Source organism: Pongo abelii, chromosome 13, assembly GCF_028885655.2.
Source record: "Pongo abelii isolate AG06213 chromosome 13, NHGRI_mPonAbe1-v2.0_pri, whole genome shotgun sequence".
In the NCBI taxonomy this organism is placed as follows: Eukaryota; Metazoa; Chordata; class Mammalia; order Primates; family Hominidae; genus Pongo; species Pongo abelii.
Window position 1 is genome coordinate 29,734,969 of NC_071998.2, and position 17,272 is coordinate 29,752,240.

Consider the following 17,272-nt stretch of genomic DNA (forward strand, 5'->3'; position numbering starts at 1 on the left):
TGGCAGAACCAAAGTATGAGAAGTGGTGCTAAGTCACAGATGGGTGCTTCCAAAGCAAGTAGCTTTCAAAAATTTCTCACTTCAAACCCAGTTTGGAAGCTTAGAAATTATGTTTATAAACTCTTCCCTGTCATCTGGTCCACTAGTATACGGCTTCTTTTAATATCCTTCATGGCTGCCAAAAGACCAAAAAAGGTTTATCATTCATGAAAACACGTTTGTTTTATAAAATAAGTGATATGATAATTTCCAGAAGATCTTCAAAGAAGATAGGAAGTAGAAAAAAATGTTGGCATGAATAAAAACAGTTTGCATCTAGAAGTTGACTAAGGTTATAGGTTAATAAGTACCACAACTTGGATCAACAAATACAAAAATTTTAGATGTGTGTGTGTTGAGGGGGTGTGGATATTTATGGGTATCTAATAGCATCAACATAACGCTCCTGCTTTGAATTGCAGTATGGTCATTTAGTGTCACATATACACCTCTTTGTTTAAGGAATTATTTTGAAGTGCTGCATTCTAGTGCAAGGCATGCGTTCAACTTGAACCATTTGTCATCTTAGCATTCTGGCTGAAATGGCATAATAGGATATCATACTGTTATGCCTTTTAACAAAGTCTCCACACTGACTTCTGGGAATCCATGAAGCTCTAATCACAGGTGCATGAGGATTTATTATTTTGTTGCTTTTTAAAATCAGTTTTTGCACCTGTGTCCATGAATCTTCAGAACGTAGTTATTCACAAGTCCCCCTACAGGCTTAGAATAACCTCTAAGCCCTTTCTGTGCACTACTTAGAAAATAATAGTAATAAATTTGCTTCTGTATATGTATTACTAAATATGGTTGTTATAGTTATAAAAAATCTAATAGTTTTTTTTTATGACAAAAATAGACAAGGTTTAATTAAAATTGTGCAAATATTGTGTGTTGATTGGCCAATTTTTTAAGAGCTACCCTGGGAAGACCAGTGAGCATTTCTGTTCATTAGTATCATCCTAATCATCTATTGAAGTGTTGTTTATGTGTCAGGTAACAGTCCAATAAAGGTTACTGATTATATGTAGGTTTTCTCTGTATGAAGGAAAGTCAAACATGCTAATTAAGTTTAAATGCCATATTTATTCATGGACATAAACAACTGAATCATTAAATATGTGGTACATTGCCCCCAAATTAGCTGTCTAATTACTTTCTTGAGTCTGGTCATTCCTTTGTGTGCAGACTCTGGCTACGATGCATTTACATTGGTTACTCTCTTACAGTACTGTCTTACTGTCATACAGTCTAAATGTTGATATCAATAATGGTGGCTGCTGAATTTGCAACACCTTACATATGTCCCTCAAAGTTGTTTCTCACACATTATCCTAGAGAGGTGACCCAACATTTATACAAGGAATGTTGACATTGACTTGGAGCATCAGAAATCACAAAGGAAATTGTCCTTGATCCACAATCTTGTGGATTTTGCACTAACTGCTCATGGGTTTTGCCCTATTGCATCCCATTGCCCAGTTACCCTGAGAATATTATGGGTAAAGTAGAAAAATACTCTGAGTACCCCAACTGGTCACCTACCTGAAGAAGAGGCAGTACATACTATATAGCGTGTGTGAGTTTTAATATCAGTAATGTTCATTAATAAACTGATGGCTTGAGTAGATCAATAACAACATGCAGAAGAACATGCACTTGGCAAAAACACCTTTTGTAGCACATAAACTTCAGTCATCCAGTTTTAATGTTTATCAGCATCTTGAGAAGCATTTATAGTCCCTCACACACTCCTTTATGATTCCCTTATTGATTAAGTTGTGATGCCTCCTGGACCTAGGACATGGTTCACTATTTTTCAATTAAAATGGAGAAATATCTTGTTTGTTACAGGTTCGTTTCAAGCAGTTGGCTTGTGGGACTCTGAGAGTTGCTGCTGCCCATGACATGCAGGAATTATCATGATCAACTACCCAGCTTGGATTTCACCCAGTGGCCAAGAGCTTTGCGTGGGAGACGGCAAGGGTTGGATTTTTCAAAAGAGTAAACCAGGTAAGGTTCGAGGGAGACATCTGATCATTTATCACTTGCTCTAAGGGCTTTAGTGTGCTGCCAAAATATATGAATAATGTATAGCTTTTCTATTTGTTTTCTAAGTCCACAGAGCAGGTTGTTAAAGAATGGGGCTCCCTTGGATTTAGGAGAATGCATATAGTAATAATTGAGTCCCTTTACTCTCAGGAGGAGAAAGGAGCTATTTTAAGATACACATAATGCAGGCATATGAATACTGTAGAGGTCAGTACTATAAAGATTTCCTCTTTAAGCTACTATTCTGAACTCTAATGGCATAAACAGTTGTACTTTTGAAGGTGCATTAGAGGAAGTGTTGCCATTAAGTATTTATATTTTACACAATATGGAAGTGAATATCAGTTCATGGCATATGATCTTATAAATATGCTTCAAAGTTACTCCAATTCAGAAGATTATACCATTGTTCTGTCTTTTATTTCTTTGAAAGTATTTATCATTCTAAATCTATTCACACATGACATACTGTATTATTTTGGCTCTGAGGATTTAAAATATTGCACTCTTATTCAAGTACTCTTTTATCTACTTTTTCTATTACATGCTGGAAACTCTTCCCAGCTATTAACCATATTTTGGTCAGATCTTCTTATCTCTCTCTTTAACTCGCTTCCTCCCCTACAACGTAAATTAAATATGTTATCAATAATTACCTGAAGAAACTACAAGCTATTATTGTCTTCTGACTCTAAGACCGTCGAAACTTTAACAGTTTCTTTGAATTTTATGCCTTGCAAAGCAAGATTTTCTTTAAGTTCAAGTATAGAAATGGAAAAAAGTATGTAAAATTCCTTTATTTAGAAAGCAATGGATGGAGATTATTCTTTGTCACTAATGCTTGAGCACCTTAAGCTTTTTACAAATATAACTTTCATACTTTCTGAAAATAGAAACGGAAAAAAGTATGTAAAATTCCTTTATTTAGAAAGCAATGGATGGAGATTATTCTTTGTCACTAATGCTTGAGCACCTTAAGCTTTTTACAAATATAGCTTTCATACTTTCTGAAAATAAAGTAAATGGAACTCAGTCAGTAAATTATAGCCTGACATAATTATTTGGATATCAATAAAGACTTCTGAAGTGTTTGAAAACAATCTTTTAAAGTTTAATAAACATTAATTTTCAACTCCCTAATGACTTATTTGCATACAAGATGATATCATAAGAGTATAAAACCCAAATAGCTACAAATTTAAAAATCTTTTGAAATAGTGTAGATTACCAATCTCATGGCAGAAATGTTTATATGATGAACTGAGCTGGTGAATAATTTTTTTGTCTTGTTTAGTGGCAAAGTGGATTACTCACATTTAGAAGACTTCTGACAGTCTGTAAATGAAAGGGACATCAAAACACAGCATACATTAGTAGAAGAAAGTGCAACCGAGTTCTATGCTTCATAGCATTGGCATCTAACACGTAACTGTAGCGAAAATACTTTGGGATAGACTTCCATAGTCTTATACCTTTAAGTCTTAGAGTTAATCCTAATTATTTTTGTTTCAGCATTTACCACAAAATTGGGTTACATGTCAAAACCTCAGAGTTAGAAGGAAAAACTTAAAAAAAATTTTTTTTTGGAGATGTTAACATTCCTCTCTTAGTACTACAACCAGCAGACAGAAAATCAGCAAGGATTTAGAAGGATTGAACAATACCATCAATCAACTGGATCTAGTTGACATTTATAGAACACTCCACCCAACAACAAAATATACATTCTTTTCAACTGCATAGGTAATATTTACCAAGATAAACTATATCCTGAGTCATTAAACAGACATTTACAATTTAAAAGAATTTGTGTGTTGATTGTGTATATCAAAGGGAATAAAGAAAAATAAGAAAAAATAAAATAAAAGAATTTGTGGCTGGGTACAGAGGCTTACACCTGTAATCTTAGTGCTTTGGGAGGTCAAGGTGAGGGGATCACTTGAGACAAGGAGTTTGAGATCAACCTGGACAACAAAGTGAGACCTCATCTCTATAAAATTTTTAAAAATTAGTTGAGAATGGTGGTGTGTGCTTGTAGTTCCAGCTACTTAGGAGGCTGAGGTGGGAGGACTGCTTGAGCCCAAGAGTTTGAGGGTACAGTGAGCTATGATAGCACCACTGCATTCCAGCCTGGGTGACAGAGTGAGATCCTGTCTATAAAAAAATAAATAAAAATAATTTTTAAAAAATCAGGGCCAGCCGGGTGTGCTAGCTCAAGCCTGTAATCCCAGCACTTTGGAAGGCCAAGGCAGGCGGATCACAAGGTCAGGAGATTGAGACTATCCTGGCTAACATGGTGAAACCCCGTCTCTACTAAAAATACAAAAAAAAATTATCCAGGTCTGGTGGCAGGCACCTGTAGTCCCAGCTACTCAGGAGGCTGAGACAGGAGAATGGCATGAACCCGGGAGGCAGAGTTTGCAGTGAGCCGAGATCGTGCCACTGCACTCCAGCCTGGGCAACAGAGCACAATTCCATCTCAAAAAGAAAAAAAAAAATCAGGGCCGGGCGTTGTGGCTCATGCCTGTAATCCTAGCACTTTGGGAGGCCTAGGCAGGTGGATCACCTGAGATCAGGAGTTCGAGACAAGCCTGACCAACATGGCGAAACCCCATCTCTACTAAAAAATACAAAAATTAGCTGTGCATGGTAGCAGGCACCTGTAATCCCAGCTACTCAGTAGGCTGAGGCAGGAGAATCGCTTGAACCCAGGAGGTGGAGGTTGCAGTGAGCCGAGATCGCACCATTGCACGCCACCCTGGGTGACAGAGCAAGACTCCTTCTCAAAAATAAAATTAAAAAATAAAGATAAAATAATTGACATTATACAAAATATGTTCTTGGACCATAATGGAATTACACTAGAAATCAATAACAGAAAGATACCGGGAAAATCCTCAGACTGTTGGAAATAAAATAATTCACTTAATTCATAAAATACCCATGTGAGGTGGATCTTATTGTTATCCTCACGTTAGAGATGAGAAAGTGAGGCAGAGAGAAACTGAGAAACTTGCCCAAGTTCACTTGGCTAATGAGAGCTGGAGTCAGAAATTGGACTCAGGCAGGCTGGCGCCTGGTCACACTCTGCTGTCCCTTTGATACGTGTTGGAGCCTAACTTATCCAAACAAATGCTTCTACAGATCAAATGATGCAGATAACTCACTTGGCTTCATTCAGGATAACTCAGGATACTTTTACTAGTTATGAAATTCTAGGTTGACAGGTCTTTCTTCCCCCTATAAGCATTGTAAAGATGGTTTTCCACTGTCTTCTACCTTGGTTGTTTCTGATCATTATTCTCCTATATGCAATGTGTCTTTTTTCTTTGGCTGCTTTATCTCTGGTTTTTAGCAATTTGCTGATGACTTGCCTAATGGTAATTTTCTTTAAATTTATCCTGTTTGGAATTTGCCAAGTTTCTTGGGTCTACAAGTTGAATTACTTTTTCTCAAATTTGGAAATTCTGCCATCATTTTCCTCAAGTAAATATTCTGCCACATTCTGATATTCGAATTACATGTCAGATATTGTCCCACAATTATTGAGCCTCTGTTCGTTAAAAAATGTATTTTTACTCTATTTGCTTCAGCTCGAATGATTTCTTTTCATCTGGCTTCAAATTCATTCATCCTTTCTCCTGCAGTTAAGCCTATAAAATTTGTAAAATCATTTCAGATATGTATTATTCCATTCTAGAATATCCATTTGGTTCTTTTAAAAAAATCTCTTGACAGCTATTAGACTATAACTTCCATACGGGCAGAGCATTTTATCCATTTTGTTCATTGCATTATCCCTGTTCCCTAGAACTGGCATAATATCTGTTCACAGACAAACAAGTGACGCCATCTCCCTGGCTGTGAGTGATGGGCTAAGGAACACGTGGATGTAGTAATGATTTGGGAACAAATGAGAGCAGCCCAGCTCTTTTTCTGCTCACTTCAATGCCTGATGATCGCAAAGTCCACCAATCCTTCTCTTCCTGAAAATCTGTATTTTGGATGATGCCGATTGCCTTAGTTTGGGTTCCAAAGAAGCAGACCTTGGGAACCCCAACACTAAGATTCAAGTGCAAATAGATTAGATTGTTTTGGAAAGGATGCCAGGAAATATCTATAGGTAAGGTGGGAACTGAGACAGGGTAAGAAGGGCAGCTGATAAAGGATGTATTATCAAAAGTGTCATTAAGTGGACAACTGGAGCCTAATCCCAGTGGACAATTCTGAGAGTCAGTGCAGGGTTTTTCCTCACAAGAGGCAAGGGAGCTGCAGCTTATATACACCATTCTCATCAGTCATTTGTTGAGGGCTGCTGGGGTTGGGGTGGGAGAGTTAATTCTCCCATGCTTTTGAAACCGACCCAATAGTCCCATGGATAGTTTTTAAGATACACATAGAAATTGACCCTTCTGATCTTAAAGCTTGAAACTGACATTTGTCTTCTCTGAGTTCCTTCCTCAGTAAATGACGTTCAGGCCTCTGAAAAAAAATGAAGTATCAAAGAACTGAAACTCACTAAATACCCACATCCAGACAATGAGATGCCAGGCCCTTCACTCCTCATGATTGCTTCCTTGCCCCTCCCCAGTTCCTGTTTTCTCACACATTGTTACATTCCTTCCCTGCTATATAAACATCTAGTTTTAGCCAATCAGGGACATGGATTTCAGACTGAGCTCCCATCTCCTCGGCTGTAGCACCCAATTAAAGCCTTCTTCCTTGGCGATATTGTTGTGTCAGTGATTGGCTTTCTGTGCAGCGAGCAGCAGGACCTAGACTGAGTCCCCTGGTGTTTCTGTAACACTTTTAGTCTGCCATATTAGCATTGCTGGAGAGAGCAGGAGCCAGAGAATGACTCAGGCAGTCCAAATTCTTGCCGAGTGCACTGCAGTGGTGAGGCGTAAGTTGATTTGGGTAGGGCACTTTCGTCAGGTGCTCCACTGATTTGTCCTGAAAACAAGTAACCAGTAAGACCAATACTAGGCCCACATACATATTAGCCTAGAATAGTAGCTAAATCACAGATTTGGGAGTCAACTCAATTTGGGTTCAGTTGTCATATCTTCTATCGATCTGCTTTGTGACCCTAACAACATTACTTAACTTCTCTGAGCTTTGGTTCCCTCACTTAGAAAAAGATGTAATGCAGAAGAATGATGGAGAGTCAATAGCAGAGTGCCTGGCACCAGGGCAACACTAGAAAGGAAGACATGTACATGGCTTCCTGGCATCCCTTCTCCTGGCTGTGAGCCAAAGCAATAAATGATAGAATTTCAGGCATCAGTGAGCCAGGAGGAATTTGTATGAAGGGCATGACGAAAGGAGAAGACAATTTTCTGGCATTCCTGAATTACAATGTGGAGGGAATACCTCTTTGCCCTGCTTCCTGGTTTCTAGCCTGAGTGCCCAGGAGAGTGGGGTACTATTTCCAGAAGGGGAGAGACTGGAGAGAGAAGATGCTTCAGTGCAAGAGTAGCTAATTAAGCAATTTAAATATTGGGATATTTAGTCCATTACAGGTCAAAACTCTGAATATTGCCCTAGATTTTGATAACACATTAGCTCAAATTGAGTATAGAAAGAACAACTTTTTAAAAGAGAGATAAAATTAAGTCTGTTTTGAAGGTAAATAATCATAAGATAATGCAATTAATAATTATCTTGTCACAAAGGAAGAGCTCCCCTGTTTGTGAGATATGCACTTTCTTTCTTTGGAATACTTTATCTTTCTGAACTGTATAAGTCATAAGTATGGGGAAAATGGACAAATAATTTTGATCCAAATGTTATAACGCAAAACTTCTCCTCACATAGCCCTTCAAAGTGAATCCTGCTAATCAGGATGTACAGAGATAGTCCATTCCACTTTTCTGTATACAAATATATGATTTAGAAGTGTCCTCTGGAATATAAAAGATGTGACAGCGAATTAATATATTTTCACAGTTAAAGGTTAAGTGTTTTAAAATGAACAGAAAATTTATGTATTATAGTTTTATAGTTTACATTAGTTTTAAATTTATTTTTGTTCTCTGTTGTATGAATGGCAGTCACATTATTTTATGGTGATGTATATTAGCTTGTCCATAAGGTAGAGTGTCAAGATGTCCTAATTCTGTTTCTCAGAAGTTTATAACAAAGCTATAAAAATTTGTACTGTTCCTAAGCTTGGAAGCAATTTTTCTTTCTTAAAGCATTTTTTAAAGTAAAGATTTGCCAAGCTTAGGATTACATTACTATAGGCTCATACATAGAAGCAACATTAAGCTATAAAGACAGGATATAAAAGATGAGATCTCTGAAAACATTCCTGATAATGGTATACCCCATTAATGGGCTATGCCTTCCCCAAGGCGATTCATGAAAAATACTTAAATAGCACCTGTGTATGCAATACATCCCTTGCTCTCTGCAGAGAGCAGTGGGCATTCTCACCTACGTAACTCTTCACATTCTTAGATCTTCTGAAATAAAATCTTGAGAATTTAGTGAGGCAGCTGATTCCCTCATGAAAAATCTCATGTGACTCTTAAATACTTTCTGGCTGCATATTTGTTTGCCCTCTAAACACTTTTTAAAAGCCTAACACATGTAAAACAGCATGTGGCCAGAAACAAATTAGCAGCCTCCCTGCCCTGTCCTCAAGTAGTTCACGCCTACCGAAGAAAAAACAACAACAAAATAACAAGCCATATAAACAGAGATATGAACAGCTCGTTTCAGGACAAATGAACTGAGCGCTTTAATGACATATTCCAAGCAAAATTACCCAGAAATTAACATGAAGGACTGTTAAAACTGTTAGAAATATTAAAAAGCATGAAGCTTAAGAGGGATTTCAGCTGCACTGCAATCAAATGGAGGGAGTTTTAATTGATGGGAAACTGGTATGAAGGTATTTGAGGCTCAGAGTACAGTCTGACAAAGTCGCCATTATGTAAAAATAAACGTTATGTTTGAGGAATGGAAAGCTTGAAATTGTGATATCGGGAGAGATGCAAGAAGTGGCTGGATGTATAAGGAGTGGCTAGACTGCAGTGTTTTTGCATGCACAGCTATGGTGGTGTTAAAAGTGAAAATGAAACCATTTATATATATATATATTTTTAAAAGATTATGGCAAAGGGTGGGGCGGAAGTAGGGAAGATATGTACAGAAAGAAATGATAAACTAAGAGCGTTCAGGTCCATGAGTGCAGAAATGTGTGGTTTCTAGCCTATTGTATCTGTAGTGCCTGGAACACTTGTCCTTCACGGATTCTGTTATTCTCTGTTAAATGCTGACTAAATAAACGTCTTCCAATGAAAATCAATACATTTCTACAGTTGCAACTTTTTCCTTTATAAAACTGACTTTAAAACCCTTCATGCAAAGGATGAAAAGAGCTTGGGTGTTTTTTATCACAGCAGTGCACATATGCGCACAAGTGCGCACACACACGCACACACAAACTCTCTCTCATTGTATGCTTGAAATTAAATCTCAGATCCTGCTTCTGAAATTTATGCTTCAATTAACATGGGGGCAGCTGCTACCCTACTTTATTTCCCTTTTGAGACATTTTTCTCTCTGGCTTTATCCTTCCCTTCATCATTTTATCATCACATCAATCACTGTGTTTCCTCCGCGAGAACACGGCATGCATTGCGGGCACATTTTTATGACTAGAAAGCAAACCTAGCCTACTTGGCACATACTGCTCACAAAAACCTAATTAAGTAATTCTGCTGAATGTATCATGTTCTTTCCATTACAGTGCATATGTGGTCAAAATAATAGGGGACAATTTAAGGATATAGAAAATAACTGGGGGAAGGAGCCTAAAGAAGACACAAAACACACAAAAAAGTGAACATCAGTTCAGCTTTATTTGATATAATCCTCTAATGAGCTGGAGCACATTAACACCTCTGGTAGAAGAATCTCCTAACTCAGAGCATCATTTTCACTTCAGTTATTTTATTGAAAATTACCATTGTTGTACGGCTCCTTAGTAGTACATCAGAGTCAGTATTTTTTGTATGATTGGTTCATGTATTTTCAGAGAAGTTCTCTTGTGGTCTGAAAATAATCTAAGAACTTGTTTCTAAATGTGCAGACTTGGGGAAATGTGATATTTTTCACTAAACTGTAATGTGCTTGAGGTCAGGGCCTTTGTCTTTCTTCCTTAAGACTTAACCCCAGAGCCCCATACATAGTCATGTCTGGTAACTGACTGAATGAATGAATATCTAAACCTGTGCTAACATCACACTTTTATATATTTTTTTAACTTTTAAGTTCAGGGGTACAAGTGCAGGTTTGTTACACAGGTAAACTGGTGTCATGGGGGCTGTTGTACAGATTATTTCATCGCCCAGGTGTTAAGGCTAGTACCAAGTAGTTATTTTTCCTGATCCTCTCCCTCTCCCACCCTCCACCTTCTGAAAGGCCCCATTGTGTGTTGTTGCCCTCTATGTGACCATTTGTTCTCATTATTTAGCTCCCACTTATAAGTGAGAACATGAGGTGTTTGGTTTTCTATTCCTGTGTTAGTTTGCTAAGGATAATGGACTCCAGCTTCCTCCATGTCCCTGCAAAGAACATGATGTCATCCTTTTTTATGGCTCCATAGTATTCCATGGTATATACGTACTACATTTTCTTTACTCAGTCTATCATTGATGGACATTTAGGTTGATTCCACATCTTTGCTAGTGGGAATAGTGCTGCAAGGAATATATGTGTGCATGTGTCTTTATAATAGAATGATTTATATTCCTTTGGGTATATACCCAATAATGGGATTGCTGGGTTGAATGGTATTTCTGTCTTTAAGTCTTTGAGGAATTTCCATACTGTCTTCCACAATGACTGAACGAATTTAAACTTCCTCTAATAGTGTATAAGCATTCCTTTTTCTCCACAACCTTGCCAGCATCTGTTATTTTTTGACTTTTTAATAGTAGCCATTCTGACTGGTCACACTTCTATATTTTTAACAGTAGGAAGCATATCTCTCTCTTGTTGGTCAGACCAGTTGGTAATTGGTTCATTCTGTCCATTGTCAGATAATGCTACTTTATCCTCTCATGGTTAACTAAAGTGCCGTTATTAAGTAATAGATATTTTAAAATCACAAAGTGACATATAATCATACCCTTGTAGTACATAATAGTATAGAGGATTTAATCTGAAATAAAGGGACAAGAAAAAGCATTTATTAGGTATCGTGTTGCCTTTATGGATAAAGTATGGTCTCTTCCACAAGCTTTCACAAACTTTGAATTTTTACTTAATAAGGTCTACATGTTGTGAAGGTCTCATATATTGGGAGAAAGAAGTAGGGTTTGCCATTTTCTGGCTGTTGGGTATGTACTACTGGGTAGAATTTATTAGAATGCTGCCATCCCGGCAAGCTACCCTTTTCTTCTTTGAGGAGGCAATCTATAATAAGTTGTGATTGACCTATAAACTATCAAGTTTATCTGACTTTAAGTAAGGCCTGGGTTTGAATCATAGCTCTGACACTAATTAATGATCTTGGGCAGCAGGGCGCAGAGGCTCATGCCTGTAATCCCAGCACTTTGGGAGGCTGAGGCAGGCGGATCACAAGGTTGGGAGATCGAGACCATCCTGGCTAACATGGTGAAACCCTGTCTCTACTAAAAATACAAAAAATTAGCCAGGCATGGTGGTGGGTGCCTGTAGTCCCAGCTACTACTGGGGAGGCTGAGGCAGGAGAATGGCATGAACCCGGGAGGCGGAGCTTGCAGTGAGCTGAGATCAGGCCACTACACTCCAGCCTGGGCGACAGAGCAAGACTCAGTCTCAAAAAAAAAAAAAAAACAGAAAAAATGATCTTGGGCAACGTATCCTCTCAGAGTTTGATTTCCAATCAGTAATATGGAGATATTAGTAGTGACCCAATGGGACAATTGTAAGGATTAAACGAGATCATTGATATAAAATACTCAGAGAAGTATCTGATACATTATATATAAGTTACTGTGATGATGATGATGATGACAACGATGATAATGATGTGAAGTCTATATTATCAGCAGGTCTACCTAGAAGTTCATTTGTTTAAAGCCAAATGTCACAATATTTTGACCTTGGTCTCCAGAAGTAAGCGAGATAATCCAAGGCCAGTGCTTAGCACAATGCCTGACACCTCATAAACACTCAATAAGTGTTTTGTTGTGGTAGTAGTTACTATTATTTGCTTTTATAAACATTGTTCTTCTTCAGGCTCTTTGAAGATATCTTTGTGTAGTGCATTTCTATCAACAATTTCTATCTTACAATAGTGGCAGTTCTATGAGTTATGGTCAGGGTTTTGACTTTGAGGTAATGCTCTCCTTAATAATCTAATATAGTTCATATCATATTGGTGCCTTGAGATAAATAGCATTTTCTTTACAGCCATAGATTACCAGAATGGTTTTTCTATCAAATTATAGTCTTCTGGATCATAAAATGCATTAAAAGAAACTAAATGAAATGTTAACATATATCTTTACAGTAGCAAACAAATAATCCTTCTCTGTTGACATAATTCTCTAATTTGAAATACTACCTTGAAGTATACTCATAGAAACGGTCTTTGGGAATCCCTGACATTAATCTAGCAGTATCTATAATTATGCTTTTAACCTTTTTTTATTACACGTATTTTATTAAAAAGACTGTCATTAATTTTGAAAGAAAAGTTAGAATTAAAACTGTATTTAACATGATAAAATAATACTTATGAAATAACTGACAGCATTCATCTACAACATGCCATCTAAAACCATATTAGGAGAAGAAATGGGATAAACACAGATAATCCCAAGAGTTTCTAGCTAATGCTCTGTAAACTATTGGTTTTGGGTTGGTCCAGTCTTCGCAGTGAGTGCAGAATCTACATCACAAGATCAATTTAATCTGAGGTGTAAAGAAAGAGAGTGTAAATGGGAAAACTACAGTGGGAGGAAGTGAATTCACCCAACATCAGCAAAGTCGGCATCTGAAACAAAGGAGGACTGGAAATCTTCTCTCAGCAGCTCACTTTTCCCCTCAGTAAGGTGCAGAGGAAGCAGACATTGGAAGGGAAAGAGATTCAGGGATGTACTGCAGTTGGGAAAGTAGCACTGATATAATAGACTACGGAGTTGATTGAAAGCCAAGCAGAGTCATGCCAGAGGCTAACAATTTGATAAAATATTTGCAAGAGGTTTGAACTGAGTGGTTAGGAAATCCCTGAGTGAGCAAATGGAACATTTTATTATAAATAATATACTCATTCTAAGGATAAAGTTTAGCATGAAAATAACATACTGCTGAAGACAGACAATCTTCATAAAGTCTCTTCTTCAGAAATAGGTAAGGAAAAGTAACCAGTACCTGAATATATCATGTATCTTTCTATTAAATCTAACATGACAATAGCAATAAAATAATAATAATAACTACCCTAAATTAAATATCAGCCTTAATACACGTATTTTATACAAAGGTATGTGTACTCTGAAATGTAGACATGGTTGTAAATATATTCAAGATGAAGAAGCTGAGACATAGAAAGGAATGTAATTTACCAAGCTCACACAGCTAATACATGTGTGAGTTTTTCTCCCAAAATATCCTCTTTATAAAATCTATCAGTTTTCATTATATTAACCTGGTTTTCATTTTCTAAAATTAATAATCCAATCCCTATGCCATTATACATGTGTGCTATTTGCTCTACTATAAAATACATTTCTATGATATTGTATAATTTACTTTTTGTTCTGTGTGTATGTTTTGCTTTTCCATGAATTTGAAAGCAGCTTAAGACTTAAAATCCTTAGTATTTCTTTTTATGGAAGGCCCATTGCTACTAGTGATATTATAGGCCTGATTCTAAACAAGTGTTTGCTGATGATAATGTCAACAATCATCTGGTTTTCCTTTTCACCAAAGAACAATACATCTATGGACACACTTCATGTATAATTCTTGGCATAATTTTGTATGTAAATGTATATACCCATGACTTATTGAAGAATTACCTAAAGGGCCAAGTTAAAAGTTATTTGAATAATACTTTAGTATTCATCTAAATAGGATTTTTCTTCCTCTAAGTACCAGAGTGATTGAATGGATTGTTTTCCAGCATGTGTTCTGTGGACCACTGGTCTGGAGGTATGTGTTCCATCTACAAAGGGCTTTGTAGCCAAATACATTTTGCAAGTGTGTTAATTTATGATAAGGACTGTTCCTGAGTATGGACTGAAACAGAAAGAGTTTAGGTTTACCTGCCACAGGGGCTCACTCCTTTCTTGAATAATTAGAGAACGGTTGGTAATAAAAGGAAAGTGAATGGTATTAAATTTTTTTTTTACCTCAGCTCACAACTCGTGTTAAGAATGTAAGCCTTGGCTGGGTGGGTGCGGTGGCTCACGCCTGTAATCCCAGCACTTTGGGAGGCCGAGGCGGGTGGATCAGGAGGTCAGGAGATTGAGACCATCCTGTAAATGGTGAAACGCCATCTCTACTAAAAATAGAAAAAATTAGCCGGGCGTGGTGGTGGGTGCCTGTAGTCCCAGCTACTTGGGAGGCTGAGGTGGGAGAATGGCGTGAACCCGGGAGGTGGAGCTTGCAGTGAGCCGAGATTGCACCACTGCACTCCAGCCTGGGCGAAAGAGCAAGACTCCGTCTCAAAAAAAAAAAAAAAAAAAATGTAAACTTTGACCAAATACGTTCTTATTCTCTTTTCTCTCTCTGCTCTCTTTCTTGCTTCTTTCCTCTCTTCCTTCCTTCTTCTTTTCTCCCTTCCCCAAAGACCTTATTCTCCTTCGTCTCTCCTTTCCCCTGCTTGTGAACATGCTAACATTTTCTTCTTGGGGTGTCCATGTCTTTAAATCTAAACAGATCATCACATATAGTAGCTATCCCCTCTTTAGAGATGTTGTCATCAATGAGCTTTTACTTTTCTTTTTTTTTTCTTTTTTATTAAAGCAAATTCTGGATATGACTCTCTTCAGAAGCAGGGAGAATTCCTGCTAATGACCAGAGAGACATTGTAGTTTTAAGGCAACTTCAATAGATTCAATTCCTTTTACTGAAGAATTAGCTTTTACAACACAATCTGACTTTCATACTTTTGGTAGTAGAATTTGAGACATTCAAAGTGCAGCCTAATTGTTAAGCCAAAGCCAGTTAGTACCAGGCTGCATCACCGACACCATCAGCAAGAGGATTTTACTGAGGTGAGAGTCTTTTTTTGCATAGGCACTGGGCCACAAGAAAAAGTTTCCATTTCTGTCTGTTTTCACTTCCAGATGCATTAAAGATAATATCTACTCTTAAATGTTAACTTTACCCTCAGGGAGTTTATGATGCCAATGACAAGCAGAGCTGACATGTGACATTATGTAAAGGAAAAATAAAAAAGGCAGCACTGTATATGACGGTCAGGAGCTTGGGTAGATGATAAGAATTACAGCAATTCAGAGAAAAAAGAGGTCATGGTGAACCGGAAGCTTCATGGAAACTATGAGGAAGGTGGAGTCAGAGTCTGGCCTCAAAAAAAGGGTGAGAATACAGAAGAGTAGGGAAGATGTGGTGGGACATTTTGGCCAAACAATGTGATGAGAGCAGAGGTTCAGGAGAAAAACATGTGGCTTATTCAGGGAAAAGTAAATACATCCTTTGGTTGTATGGAAGCATTTGCAAGAACAAGTACAGAAAGAGATGTTTCAGAAGGTAACTGGGAAGAAGATTGTGGAATGCCTTTAAATTTCAGGGTAAAATTGGCTGAATCTGAATTCTGAATCTATCCAATGGAAAGCTACTGAAATGTTTGGTTATGAAGAAAATAAATGGAACACTCATTTAAGGAAACCTAAGCCAGATAAATTTAGCTTTTGTTAATTATTTACTCATTTTAATCATTTATTCAATAAATATGTCAATAGAGATTGAGCAAGACATGGTAAGATTTGAGATAAAGGCCTGAATAAAGTGGGAAAGTAGTAAGGAATTAGAAGCCATCCAGAAAAGAAGTTTCAAGAGCCAAATTTGGGAGGGCGGTAGCAAGAGTTGGGTGAGAAGCTATGGGTTTCAACATTTCATCTATTGATAAGGAGTATATGTACATCACAGGAGCCATGGAGCTCTTCTGGAAAAACCACCTTCAAGTTATAATCTATTTCAGTCAAAGACAAGGACTCTTAGATCTTATACCACAGATAGCATAGCAACTCATTAAGGGTGACTATATTGCAATTGTTACTATGGGAAATTATGTCCTCAGATAAACTTCATAATAGATCAGAAGAAGCCCTCAAGCCCATCCTTGCTGCTGTTGCTGCAGCTATACCTGAAACTCAGACACCAACACCTGAGCAGTCCACGTGGAGCTAGATTATCCAATAGTAGTAGCACTCATATACTACATCATTTATTTGGAACTGAAAATGTACTGAGTTTTGTTGTTGGTCTTTATAATGATATCTCACAAATACTTCACAATTAACTTGGAGAAAAGTGAAATATCATGTACGCTCACAAACTTGCCCTACCATCATCTGAAGTCGCTCCACCTGGGAACCATCTCTGTCTCTCTATTTCTCTTGTCATATCTCACCATCACTACATCCTTTCTGTTTTTGAAGTATCCCTTTCAATCTATTTTCTCCTCTCTAGGTCTAAAGCCACACCTATAGTTTGGGTCCAATACTTTCTCACCTACATTCCTACAATCATCTCTTTCTTTGAAAAAATGTTTTCCTGCAGTACTCGTTTCATAAGTCTCCATGACTTTGATTTTGTCTTCTACCCATTTAAAACCCACACACAAAGCAAATCTCAACATATCATCACTAAACCCTTAGGGATAAAGCACTTATATCTTAATGTATTATGGGAAATTCTTCAACATCAAATTTCTTTCTCTCAAGACTCACGCCTGCTATGCCTATGCCTTGCCTTTTGCCTCATTGTTATTCCACAATGTTTGTCCTCTCCTGCCCTATACATCTGGCTTATATTTGTCCTTCCTGGCCCCTTGCACATACTTCTTCTACATCTGTTCATCTCACTAGAATGTGAGATGAACATACTGCTGAAGACAAATAATCCTCATAAAGTCTCTTCTAAGAGGGGGACCTCTAAGGGGGACCAGGTCTTATTCATCTCTGTGTTCTCAGAACATTTGATTCTC

At 37.5% G+C, this 17,272-nt stretch overlaps 1 protein-coding gene across 1 annotated transcript in view; it reads left to right on the top strand.

Moving 5' to 3' along the window:
- Positions 1–1,963: 1,963 nt before the first annotated feature.
- Positions 1,964–17,272, top strand: part of LINGO2 (leucine rich repeat and Ig domain containing 2) — a 368,880-nt gene continuing 353,571 nt past the window's right edge. Inside the window, exon 1 of the mRNA XM_054519778.2 lies at positions 1,964–2,055. The gene's annotated coding sequence lies outside the window, so the exon portion shown is untranslated. The remainder of the gene's footprint in view (positions 2,056–17,272) is intronic.